Source organism: Sciurus vulgaris, assembly GCF_902686455.1.
Source record: "Sciurus vulgaris genome assembly, chromosome: 1".
NCBI classification, from domain to species: domain Eukaryota; kingdom Metazoa; phylum Chordata; class Mammalia; order Rodentia; family Sciuridae; genus Sciurus; species Sciurus vulgaris.
The window spans coordinates 20,778,403-20,791,945 of NC_136461.1; the positions used below are offsets into that span (position 1 = coordinate 20,778,403).

A 13,543-nucleotide genomic window follows, 5' to 3' on the forward strand; every position below is an offset into this window, starting at 1 on the left:
ACCAAAAAAAAGTATCTTAATGCAAGTTTTAATGTGGTATCACCATGTTTAAAATCTTTTAATGGCTCCCTATTTTACAAAGGCTAAGTTATACATTCTTTGAACATTGCAAAAAAGGCAGCTTTCCATAATCTACCCCAATTTGGGTTTTTTTTTTTGTTTTTTGTTTTTTTTTTTGGTGCTGGAAATTGAACCCAGGGCCTGTGCATGCTAGGTACCCCAGCCTGTTCTTTAGCCTGTCTTACCTTTCATTATTTTATGTCATACTGTGTTTCATCCCTGCGGCTGTAGCTAACTGCTTTCATTTCATACTCAGGTGCTCATGTTCTTTCTAGGTACTTGTCTGGGTCACCTCTCTTTCCTGCCATCTACCTTCCTGCCTCATTCCCTCCTATGCATCCTTGAAGTACAGGTTGTCCCTTGCAGAACTTTCCTGACAGTAGGTTCAAATGCCTTTTCTTTTGTTCTATGCTTACTTTCTGAATATATTACTACACAATTGTTTGCTCTTGCCTGTCTTTTTTAATAGATTGTGTACTCTTTGAGGGCGGAAGCTACATCTTATTTTTTTTTTTTGCAATCTTGACTCTCAGCATGATGCCTAGAATATTAGAATATGTTCAGTAAATGTTTATTCATTTAGTGAATGGAATTTCAAATATTGTTTGCATTATGGCAAAACTTTAATTTTCTTTTTCCCTAGAGGAGGAAAGAGAAAAATATTTAGTTGCTTAGTTAGGGAAAAAGCCTTTATTGATATTATAATTCTCACTGGGCTTGAGTTGAGAATATTTTACTGTTTTAACATTTTCATAGAAAACATTTCATAATTTTTTGGGAAATCTTTGAAGTGTATTTTTTGCTGGTTGAGAATAAGGTGTTAGTCTGGAGTCTATATCAAAAAGAAAGAAGGGGAATAAATTAGACGTAGATGTAGAATGAGGTAATAAGGTTTCTGGGAATCTAGTTTGGTTCACGATCCTCTTGTCAGCATTGAAATACAATCTCATTTTTTTCAGAGCACATATAAATGAAGAATGACCTAGAGGTTAGGTGGGAATGGCTGGCCTGCCTCTTTCTGGACTGAGATTCCAAGCAGCAGACCCAGAACTGTGCCCTTAGGGAATTCAGAGTCATTGCCATTTGAGGTGATGCTCATTACTCTGATCCCCTTCGAGTGCTACCCATGGCTATCTAGACCACATAAGAAAATAGTTCTACATGGGATGGCATATTAATTTCCTTTTGCTGGTACACAATGATTTTCAAATTATTTTGTAATTAAATTACAAAAGTATTCTATGAGTTCATGTTTTTCTTTAAAACAACCAATTTTATAAATAAGAAAAAAGTTTTTAGATGAGGAGTACAAATTTTTTTTTTTTTTTTGTGTGCTGGGGATTGAACTCAGGGCCTTGTGCTTGTGAGGCAAGCACTCTACCAACTGAGCTATCTCCCAGCCCCAAAATTTTGTTATTGGTTATTGGCCATCATCAGTTTTTTTCTAAAAGAAAGAATTAGCATATCTTGATAAGAAGTGTCTCAATATCTTGCATCTGTAAACAGGCATTTTGTATTCTTCTTGTGTATATCTGGATTCTGTCAGTTTCTTTACCCTTCATCACATGACCCATCTGTACAGCTTTTATCCTGAGGAAAGTAGTTTGGGGCCTTTGGGCATATTAAAATCAGTTTCTTTCTTTCATTTGTTCAGTTGATATTTTGGGGGGCAGCACTGTAGGCACCAGGGATGAACAAGACAGGCACATTTCTTTGCTCCAATGGAGGAGGAAGTTAGACTAGACGGCTTATTAAAGCCCTTTCCATCCTAAGGGTCTAGGATCTTCATATGGTATAAAAACAAAGCTGAAAAGCATGAAAAGGATTGAGCTATTTTCAACTCAAAGATTTTGTTTTGTTTGCCTCATAAAAGAAATCATGTTTTTAGAGAGTTGTTTTAATCCTTCCTAACCCATAAGCTCCCCCCCCCCGCCGAATTGCTGTAAATTGAAGATGTAATGGACATTTGCTATCAAAATTGTTTACCTAGTTTTACCTAATTATTGTAGGAAAATTGTTTTTGGCTTCTTCTTCTTCTTCCTCTTCTTCTTTTTTTTTTTTTCAGTGCTGGGGATGGAATCCAGTTCCTGATTGTGCTAGGCAAGCATTCCACCACTGAGCTGCATCCCCAGCCCAAATTGTTATTTTAAAGACAAATGGCTTAGTTTCTATTTATAAATAATTTAAAAATTTGAACCTGAGTTCTGTGTAATAAGCGCCTTTTTTTTTTCTTTTCAGGTGGTTGAGTTCTAGTCTGTTGTTTTCAAGTATTTCTCATACCACATTATCCCTTGTTTCCCAGTGCTGTTATTTCTATACTTGTAAACTCTGTTTTCTAATATTTTTAATATAAATATCATTTTAACTTACAGTTCTACCTAATGATGGCTGCTGGGACATTGTGTTGGTGTGAGATTTCATGATGCTGTGCTAGAAGATAGACTCTGTGGGAAGAATGATATCTAAAAGCCACAGAGAAAGCGTCATCCCACACTGAAACTGTACCCATCAAACAATAACTTCCATTCTCCTCTCCTCTCAGTTCCTGGTAGCCATACTATGCTCTGTATATGTACCTGTAAACATGTGGTTCTTACTCATTTTTGCTACCGTAGGCTTCTATCCGGTGAATTTATTGTAATTTATTCACCCATTCTTTGATTGGTGGGCATTTATTACTATTCTTTTTTCTTCATAATTGTTTTTCAATTTCAGCGTGGAAACCTACATTTCTTTTTAATTCTAGCTTGTTGATTTTGGTCCATCTTTTCAGCTTGAGATGATTTTGAACTATGATTCAATCACAATTAGCTGCGAATTTGGTAAGAGCCCATGGGTATAGTAGGGAATCTGAAATCAAATTTACAAGTTACTTCTGAACTTCAAAATATAATTTTTCTGAAACTTAAAATGTATTTTAACTCACAGGCTTACTTCTACTAGTTTGAACTATCTTTGGTTGGTAAAACCCTCTTTATATCATGTGGTTTGAAAGAACACAGGTTTTTCTCTCAAGGCGCAGTCTGAATTTAACCTTTCCTTTCCCCTCCCTCCTTCCTCCCTTCCTCTTCTTTCCCTTTATCCTCCTCTGCTTTCCTCTACTCTGCCATTTTTATCAGTTTAGTTTTTTATTTAAAGCTCCTTTTTTTTTTTTTTTTTTTACTTAGACTTAGTCTTTTGGTCATTACTTTTGCAGGTATTTCTTTGCAACGCTACTTTTAACACTTCAATTTTATATTTATTTCTTCATAATCTCCCTGTTTTTCATGACTTTTTTTTTTAAAGTTGTAGATGGACCTTTTATTTTTTTTCATTTATTTATATGTGGTGCTGAGAATCTAACCCAGTGCCTCACACATGCTAGGCAAGCGCTCTACCACTGAGCCACAATCACAGCCCTTCATGACTATTTTTAATAATTTGCTCACACTTTGCTTTTTTTTTTTTTTTTTTTTTTTTTGGGTGAACTCTGGATTTAACCAGGGGTACTCTATCACTGATTTATGTCCCCAACCATTTTTAATTTTGAGACAGGATCTTGCTAAGTTGCCCAGGCTGGTCTTGAACTTGTGATCCTCTTGCCTCAGCCTTCTGAGTCACTGAGATTACAGTTGTGGGCCACTGTGCCCAACTTCCCTCTGGCTTTTCTAAAACTTTCTAATTGTGGGGCTGAGGCCATAGCTCAGTGGCAGAGTGCTTGCCTAACACGTGTGAGGCCCTGGATTCGATCCTCAGCACCACATAAAAATAAATAAATAAATAAAAGGTATTGTGTACATCTACAACTAAAAAAAATATATTTTAAAATAAAAATAAGTTCTGTTTGTACAGAGAAAATTTCACTTCCTTATTCTCAAGTCTTAGCAAAGAACCGGACACATGATATGTATATGTAAAGTGAAGTAAAATGTAGAACTTCTCTTTCTAGAATTGACTCTTCCTAACAAGTTCTATATTCTTGTAGAACCCTGGGTTATCCAATCATACCTTACTTCTCTGTAAATGTTTTTAAAATCTATGTATAATAAGCTCATGTATTTGGCCGTCATCTCTTTTTTCTGCATAGAAACTTTGTGAAATTGTTGTTTTCTGCCTTGGTTCCTGATGAGTTCCTGTCATCAACATGTTGTTCTCATCACTTAGAATCAAGTCCATAATAGTTAGAGTCCTTCCTCTTTGAGAGAAAATCATCATCAAGTCTAGTCCATGATTTTATTGGACATTTTTAGCGAATTAAGTTATTTGATATACTCCATTACTAAGTTTTATCTCTTCCAATATTACATTTTCTGGTAGTCCTATTTAATTATGGCAGGAGATAACCACCACATCTGTTCCAATCACTAGTAGTAGTAGTTATCTACTAAAACAAGCCAAAGGAAGTTTCTGATTCATACATGTCCTCTAATCAGATGATATCTGATACGTTAATTTATAGTAGCTTTCTGTTTAAAGTAAAATTTTTCGATATAAAAAATCTTAGGAATTTCTTGAGTTTAAAAATCGTTTATTTATTGTGAGGCTGGGGATTGACCCCAGGGCCTTGCACACACAAGGCAAGTGCTCTACTACTGAGCTACATCCCAACCTGAGTTGAGAAATTTTTAAATATTGGTAGACTGATTGGCTCTAAGATAATAAAAATAAAGAAGTAAGACGAGTTTCATAGTCCTAGCCAAAACGTCTTTGTAGTTAGGAATCTTCAGGCTTTGTTTATGCGTACCTTGAGATTTTTAATGCTATTAAACATTTTCTATATGGTTCTTTTCCCTTTCTGTTCCTTTTTTTTTAGGCTAAATTATTACTGTGCTTTGCATTACATTTTCTAGAAGGGTTTATATATGAATGTAACACCTTAATATAAATAACATCTAAAAATTCTGGTCTCTACTTGGAAAGAAAGAGAATGGTCATTACAATGATGTGATTTATCTGAGGGTCATTTATCTAATAGACTTGGCTAGTTAAAATGGGAAACTCAAAGTAGTCATATGTGGTATTTGCAGAACTAAAACATAGTTAATAAAATCCATGTATTGGTATTGTTCCAGTAATGTGAAGCAATAGTCTTAGTATTTATTTTTGACACACCTGGCCATTTGGTTTCCTAGTTATTGACAGATTAGCCAATAGAATATCAGAATAGGAGATGTGAGAAGCCATTTGTTGGCAGGCCACGTTGACATCAGCAAGAAATGTGAGTTAGCACTGCAAATGAACAAACAGGAAAACTATAAAAAAAATAATAAATTAAAAAAAAATAGAAAAACTTAGTACTCAGGTATCCTGGCAAAGCCAACCATCCCTACCGACTTCAGCAGCCCTTAGGACGTTAGCACTGCGTGGTCATTGAAGTGCAGAATGATGACTAAATCAATAAGGGTTTAATTATGTTCTATGTATTTTGAAAATACAACAAGCATATAAATCTATTTCATAAGAATTTCCATCCAGAATAGCTAAAATTACACACTTTGACATTTAAACAGAGTAAAAATAAAGGTATGAGAGTGAGTTTGTCTCAGTGCTTCCTTAGTTATGCCAGGAACCATCATGTAGTATGTTCTGGGAGGGCCAGAATATATCTATATATTTTCTAACTGTAAGCTTGAATTCTACAGAGAAGTTAAAAACAAAACAAAACCATGTTTGATCTTTTTAAAAGGAGATGAGTAAGTTTGTTTATTTAAAAATATCTTTGAATGAGTTGATTCAACCATATTAGTCACCATAGAAATGACTTAAATTAAAACCGAGTTGTTGAAAACAGCCTGTTCATGCTGGGTGACATTCCTGATTCACTAAGTATGGCAAATAGGTTTTCATAAGTAGTTTAAGGTCCAAATAATTTCAAGAGAGTAGAGGAAAAATTACCATTTTTATTCTGAAAACCACATTGGTGGTATCCTATTTTTCTAGAAGTGCTAATTAGTGCATGTAAATTATGTTATAAAGAAAAGACACTTTCCTGTGTTTTGGGAGGAATTGTTTTTATTGGGAAACAAGCTATTTTCTAGCATGATCTTCGATTCTTAAACACTTTTTCTTCTCTGTAAGAATGTCATTGGATTCTGTCTGATTAGAAAAGTAAAAGGCCGGGTGGGCTGGGAATATAGCTCAGTTGGTAGAGTGTTTGCCTTGCAAGCACAAGGCCCTGGGTTCAATCCCCAGTACCACAAAAAAAAAAAAAAAAAAAAAAAAAAAAAAAGAAAAGTAAAAGGCCTATTATCCTTTATTTTCCCCCTCCTTATTCTTCTCATTCAAATAGCAACTCTGACTTTGTAATATAGACTTTAAGAAAATAACCCATTTGGCCAGATAGTGTGGTACACACCTGTAATTCCAGCTACTTGGAAGACAGAGGCAGGAGGAATACAGATTTGAGGCCAGCCTGGGCAACTTAGGGAGATCCTGTCTCAAAATTTTTTAGAAAATATTTTTATTAGTTATTGAGGAATCTTTTTTTTTTTTTTTTTTTTTTTTTTTTAATGTGGTGCTGAGAATCAAACCCAGTGCCTTCACACATGCTAGGCAAATGCTCTACCACTGAGCCACAGCCCAACCCCTCAAAATAAAAATTTTAAGAGAATGCTGTGGAAGTAAAAGGGGGCATGGATATCACTCAGTGGTAGAGCACTCACCATGTGCAATTCCTGGATCATATCCAAGCGTTATTTTTATCATAACACGTACACAAACACACACAACGTAATAAAAAGCAATTTAGAAAATAGCCTGTTTGTGTCACTATTCTTATGTCCCCTTTTTTTTTTTTCCTTCCTTCCTATTCATAAATCAGCATTGGATAGGATCTTAGAGTTCAGTTAATGTAAGGACCCACTTAATAGAAGAAATCTGTCTTTGGCATCCTTGACAGATGGGCCTTCAGCTGAGTGAATTCTTTTGCTATGGCAGTATGTGCTTTATGTGCTGGTTTCACATACATGGATTCCACCAGCAGCACATCAGAAATATTAGAGAAATATGCATCTGACTGAGCAAGCACAAACTTTTCTCCTTTGTCATTATTCCCTAAACAGCACAGCGTAATAGCTGTTCACAACACTTACACTGTGTTTGGTATTATAAGTTAACTAGAGGTGGTTTAAACCACAGAGGAGGACACGTGTAGGTTTTATGCAAGCACATGCCATTTTACACACGGGATTTGAATGTCTGTGGCTTTTGTTATGGCCGGGCTCCTCCATCTAGTCTCCCATGGCTACTAAGGGATAAGCTCAATTCCCAGGTACACCATTTATTTAATAATTGGTTAACTCTAATTATTAGGAATTTTTTCTTTTTACTTTATTCAAATGCAAACTGTAATTTTCATGAACTGGCAAATTTTGCCCTTAGGAAACACATGCGGCTCTTGAAATTTGTGAGAGCACCAATCACATTCCTTCTTTGGATTCTTTTTTTCTGGGCTAAGCATCCCCATATCTTTACCTTATGACATGGTCTCAAATTCCATCATTATCTTCTGTCTTTTCTTTGACCGATTCTGTTCTCTTTAGGGTAAACTGCCCAGAACTGAATGTAAGATTTAAGATACAATATAAACACTATGAACTGAGGGATTGTTACTTTCCACCATAGTCCAGATGGAAAGTGAAGTCCAGGATGTCAGGGACTGTGTTTTTCTCACTAGGGTAGCCTGCTGCATACTGTAACACCTAGGACACTGTGACATTCTTTTGAAATATATGTTTTAGAGTCAAATGTGATCATTATAATTCTAGAAATGCAGCTTAAATCGTTAGCTATTTTAGAATTTTATTTCTGTTGGGACATGTTCAATCAAGACCTTAAAATCTTTTTCTTGTGAACTGTTTTCACATTGGGTAGACTCAAATGATGGAGGTAGAGGAGGCTGGTGAGGTAGGATAAAGTCTAGTCATCTAGTTAAGAACCTGTCGTTCAGGTGAGAAGTGGATAGAGACCAGCACACCTGAGAGTGGCAGAGGAGGTGATAAGTGAACTGACTCTAGATGTAAATTGGAGGTAAACTCTGTAGGACCAACAGATTCGACTGGGCAGGGAAACCAAGAGGGCTAAAACATAAAACAGATAGTGTTCAGGGCTATGGTTTGAGGTACTAGATGGTGTGATTGAGCCATTTACTAGGATAAGAAAAATGGAAAGTCCAGAGTAATTTTGGAGACGTTTTGAGATGCCTGTGAGATGCCCATCTCTCTTCTACTTTGGTTCCATTGCTGCACGTCTTTCATTAAGCCATGTATCAGAGAGGGCCAGTGCCTCTACGTTCAGACCTCAAACTGCCAGGTTAATGAGAAGCATTCTAATGAGAATAAGCTAGAGAGGAGAAGGGCAGCAGTAATTCTGGAGCCGTGGTTGCAAGGCTTTTCAAGTTTCTGTGCCCAGTCAGTATCGGTTTCAGCTTCCCCAGGGATTCCCATTGTGAGTATTCACTGATAACCTGAATTTACCCAACCCCTGGTGCCCTACTCGCCTCTTCCACTTTATTTATTCACTTCCCTATTTAAAAACTCCCGTGGCTCTCTGCTGCCTTCAGGATAAAGACCAAACTCTTTAGCATAATATCCACGTCCTTTCCTAAGCTGTCATTTTTGCCTGTGTCTGTTTCTCCACTCATTTTCACATGTACTCTCCCGAAAGAGAAACCCGTACGTGGTCCAAGGAATTGAAACTGATGGGAACAGAGTGATCTTGGCTGGATTGAAGAGGCTGTCCATAATTTCTCAACAATATGGGTTTCTTTAACAGAGAAGCATCTCTGGGGCAGAAGCATCTGAGATAGATACAGCCTGAGAATTTACAGCGAAATTGCCTCTAAAATATATGAATATTTTAATTAAAGCATGTCTTAGCTATGTGAACTGAGGCAAATGTTTTAACTTCTCGTAGCCTGTTTATCTGGGAAATGAGAATGTCCACTTTGTAGAATGGTTGTAAGATAACATAGTAAAACATTTAGAATAATGTGTGGCATTTAGTAGGTTCTCCATGTAAATGGTAGCTCCACTTTTTTCTTCTTTTTGGTACTGAGGGTTGAACACAAGGCACTTAACCACTGAGCCACTTCCCCAACCATTTTTTTATGTTTTATTTAGAGACAGGATCTTGCTAAGTTGCTGAGGCTGGCTTTGAACTTGTGATCCTCCTGCCTCAGCCTCCTGCACCACTGGGATTACAGGCATGCACCACTGCTCCGGGCTTCCTATTTCAATTAGTTTAATTAGTGTCAACTGTTCTAACCTTACTCACCCACTATTCCCTATTGTGACCCTATTTCAACCCTATTCCAGTGAGAAATTCTTGCTAATTCCTGAGGAGGTATAATGGTCTTACTAGTGCCAGTTTCCCTGCATGGAATTCCATTTGCCTACTGAACCTCATGGCTCTTTCTGTTGACATCTATACTCATCTTTCAAAGTTTAATTTTAAAGCAACCTTTTCAATGTGGCCTTTCCTAATCACTCTGATTGAAAGTTCTTAATTTATAGTTTTGCGTTACTTTGTTGATTTCTCTCACAAATTTTTATCTGATTAAGGTACTGCCTTGTGTTTTAGTTCTTCGTTTATATTTCTCATCTCCTTAAGAACTGTGTATTTTATGGTCCCTCTCAGAGAGCCAAGGTAGATCCTTTTTTTTTTTTTTTAACTGATTAGCACCGATAACATCAGTAAATCTTCTGTGAGCTAATTTAAACGGTATTACCAATAATCAAGTCATTAAACTTCATCCCTAACTGTTGATGGTAAGGGAAATTTTCTTAATGCTGCCAAACTAGTGTTTTTGTGAAGTTTTCCACTGAAGAAATTTTAATGGAGCACTGACTGTACTAATGTTAGAGATAAAAACAAAACAAGATGGAATGTCTCATTTGACCTTCACAACCTGTTGGGTGTTGGGGTTCTAACATACCTGACTTGCTTGAAGTTAACTGATGCATATTAGTAAAACAAGTGTGTCTTTGATACCAAAGGGGTGTGATTCCTAGCGTTTGGAGAATTAGGATTGAGATGAAATGGGACTTTATCACTTTGTCTTCAGTGCTGTGCTGATTCTTTCTTATTCTTTCTTTTTTTTAAATCAAGAGGTCTCTTTCTGACATCAAGTAAATTGATACCTTCTTTTGAATTTTTTATCCAGAATAAAAAGAGTATCGTTTATACAAGGAGGGCCTGTTTGTAGAACCTTTCTCCAGTTTTTGCTGCTTGACTGTTTTGGGTCTTCCTCTGGTTACCCATCCTATCATTTGCAGTATGAAGAGTTTGATAGCATGTGTCACTGATTTGTCAGGACAAGTTCATTTGAGCTTTTAGTAAATGATCCATAGATTTTTTAAATTTTTGCAATATATTTTTATTTTTTGTTGTACTGGGAGTTGAACCCAGGGTTGCACTACCTCTGAGAAACACCCCCAGCCCTTTTTTATTTGAGACAGGGTCTCACAGAGACTGGCTTTGAACTTGAGATCCTCCTGCCTCAGCTTACCAAGTATCTGGGATTATAGGTGTTTGCCACCACAACCAAATTTTTGGTAAATATATATCAATCTCAGAGCTAAACAAAGATAGTTTCATTTATATGGTTTATCAGTTTAATTTTATATTTTTATATTTATTCTCTCTATCCTTCCCTTTTCATTCCGAGAGCCAAAGTAGATCCTTTTTTTTCCTCACCTGATTAGCACCCAGTAAACATTGATAGATCCTCTGTGAGCTAATTTAAAGAGTGTTACCAATAATCAAGTCATTTCTAACTCTTGATGGTAAGGGAAATTTTTTTGTAGTTGTAATTTGTCCTTCAGCATTCATTTTTATTTTTTCTCTCATACACTGAGTTGTACCATTTCTGTTGATGACTGAATTATTTGAATTCTCGGTGATTATTTTCTATCATTTCACACATGATACTACCTGAAGTTGTTTCAGTATGTTCCCAAAGAATAATTTGGCCCTTCTGTTTGTCCATTCCTTATATTGTATTCTTATCTGTTCCTTACTTAGATTCTGCTTGTTTTTCTCCATATGGCCAATTATGTGGCAAAATGTATTGTTCTGCACTTTTAGATATTATTCTTTGATTGATTCTTCATACGTCTTAATCATTCCTCCTTAAATGCCATAGTGATCATATCAGTGGAGATACCCAGAACCCAGAATCTGGGCAAATGCCATGGCTGCATGGGAAACTTGGAATTACCTTAGCTCTGTGGTTACAAGTTCCAAGGGCTGATTAAAAAGAGTTCTAAAAAATGTGAATGGCTCAGCTTCCATCTTTAATTATGTGTTGTGTTCTTCGCTTCATTCATTAATCCAGGATGCATTCGTTGAGCATCTATTATGTCAAGCATCTCCCACTGTTCATGTTCCACTCTCTTACAGCAGTTTTTTGCCATTTTGTTTCTTTGGCATTTTGAGTACATTTCCAAAGTGATTGTAATGGTGTTTTTTTTTTTTTTTTTTTTTTTTTTTTTTTTTTTTTTAATGCTTTGCTAGTTAGAATATTGTTAGAGGGCCAGCAGCATTGGCAACATCTTGATAGAAGTGCAGACTCAGGACGCATTACAAACTGGTTGATTTGGAACCTGTATTTTAAGATTGCTAGGTGATGGTGCATGCCTGTAATCCCAGCTGTTTGGAGGGACTGGGGGACTGGAGCATGAAGATTGCAAGTTGAAGGCCAACTTGGGCAATTTAGGGAAACCCTGTTTCAAAGTAAAAAGAAAAAAGGTCTGGGGATATAGCTCAATCTTCAGTATCACAAAAGCGGGAAAAAGATTGCTAGGTGATTTGGTGCACATTAAAGTCTAACAAGCACACATATATAACATGTGGATTGTTAGGATCTATGTTTTTGTGTGTAACAACCAAAGAGTACTTACATTCATTCAGCTATTTTCTTACAAATATGACAACTTTTCATGTGAAAGCAATTTTAGGACTATCTTTTGAAGGTATTTTTAGAACTAAAATAAAAAATATTCAAGAATAAATACTGTTTATTCATTGAAAGATATAAGTAAAAGACTTAGAAGTGGAGTTTGGGGCCTGGTACAGTGGCACATGCCTGTAATCCCTAGTGACTTGGGAGGCAGAGGCAGACAGATCACAAGTGCAAAGCCACATTCACAACTTAGTGAGGCCCTAAACAATTTAGCAAGACCCTGACTCAAAATTAAAAAAATAAAAATAAAAAGGACTGGGAATGTAGCTCAGTGGTTAAGCACCCCTGGGTTTAATCTCGTGTAAACCCCATCACCACCACCAAAATAAAAAAAATAAAAAGAAAGTGGAGTTTGGGGCTTGGGCATGATGGTACACACCTATAATCCCAGCAACTTGGGTGGCCGAGGAAGGAAGATTGTTTGCCTAGCATACATGGGACTCTGGCTTTAATCCCCAGTAACACACACACACACACACACACACACACACACACACACACACACACACATGAGCGCAAACAAAATGGAGTTGATTTAGCTCATATTTAAAATAAGCGTTCTTCTTGCATTCTTGTTTCATTGTACTGGTTAAAGTTGAATCAAGAATGTAAGCCCCTTGGCAACATAGACCTCATTTGTTTTGTTACTCTTTAATGGCCTCTAGTACTTATCAAGGATCTGTATTAGGTGCTTGATAAGTATTTATTGAACGAATGAATGAATATCATGCATTTGAAGTAAATTTATTTGAATAAATTCAGAGAATACCTTTGTAGTTTATATTGGCCAGATATATTCCATTGAAATTCATTCAAAAAATTTTGTTACATATTATATGCCAGGTACTATTCTAGGCATTGGCTATACTGTGATAAAAAAAGAGAGTAGTGGTTCCTGTTTTGAGGGAATAAATATAGTTCATTAATTCAGATTATCGATGTCTTAGTACAATTACTTGGTCTAAATCATATGGAAATGTTGCCTTGGCAGTATAACATGCCGCTTTTTGAGTGATGGACAGGGAGTACTTTTAGATGTAGCAGTGAATCACATAAGGTCATTGATGGTCAAGTTCAAGCTTAGTGTTTTTAAAGTCTCCTTGTGTGTTGGTTATTAATAGTGAACTAGGTGTGGCAATACTCTTTGATTCTCTTATCATAAAACTTGACTAATAACACAGGGATTTTGAATTCAAAAGGCTAGACATCAGGTTTGAAATATGTGAGTTCTACAGTCTGTCTTCTTCTCTTCCCCTACAAGTGAATCAATACTTGCTTTCTAAAAATTTCTTCTCTATCTTGTTTCTCTGTTTTAACAGTTTCATTTCCTACTCTCAAAAATGCTGAACTTTCAAAATCACATTTATGAGAAAAATAGCTTTCAGGATACTCCTGAAAGAGGAAATTTCTTATGAATGTGTATTTCTCATCACTGTTGTCTACTCTAATAACAATCAGAGTTCTATTTGGTGCTTTTTGTTATTGCTTTTTTTGGTACTGGAAACTGAACCCATGGGTGCTTTACCTAGTCATTTTTTATTT

General features: G+C 36.1%; 1 protein-coding gene across 24 annotated transcripts in view; it reads left to right on the top strand.

The window, feature by feature from the left end:
• The window catches only part of EPB41 (erythrocyte membrane protein band 4.1), a 164,756-nt gene that overhangs the window by 57,908 nt on the left and 93,305 nt on the right, over positions 1 to 13,543 (top strand). The window lies entirely within an intron of this gene.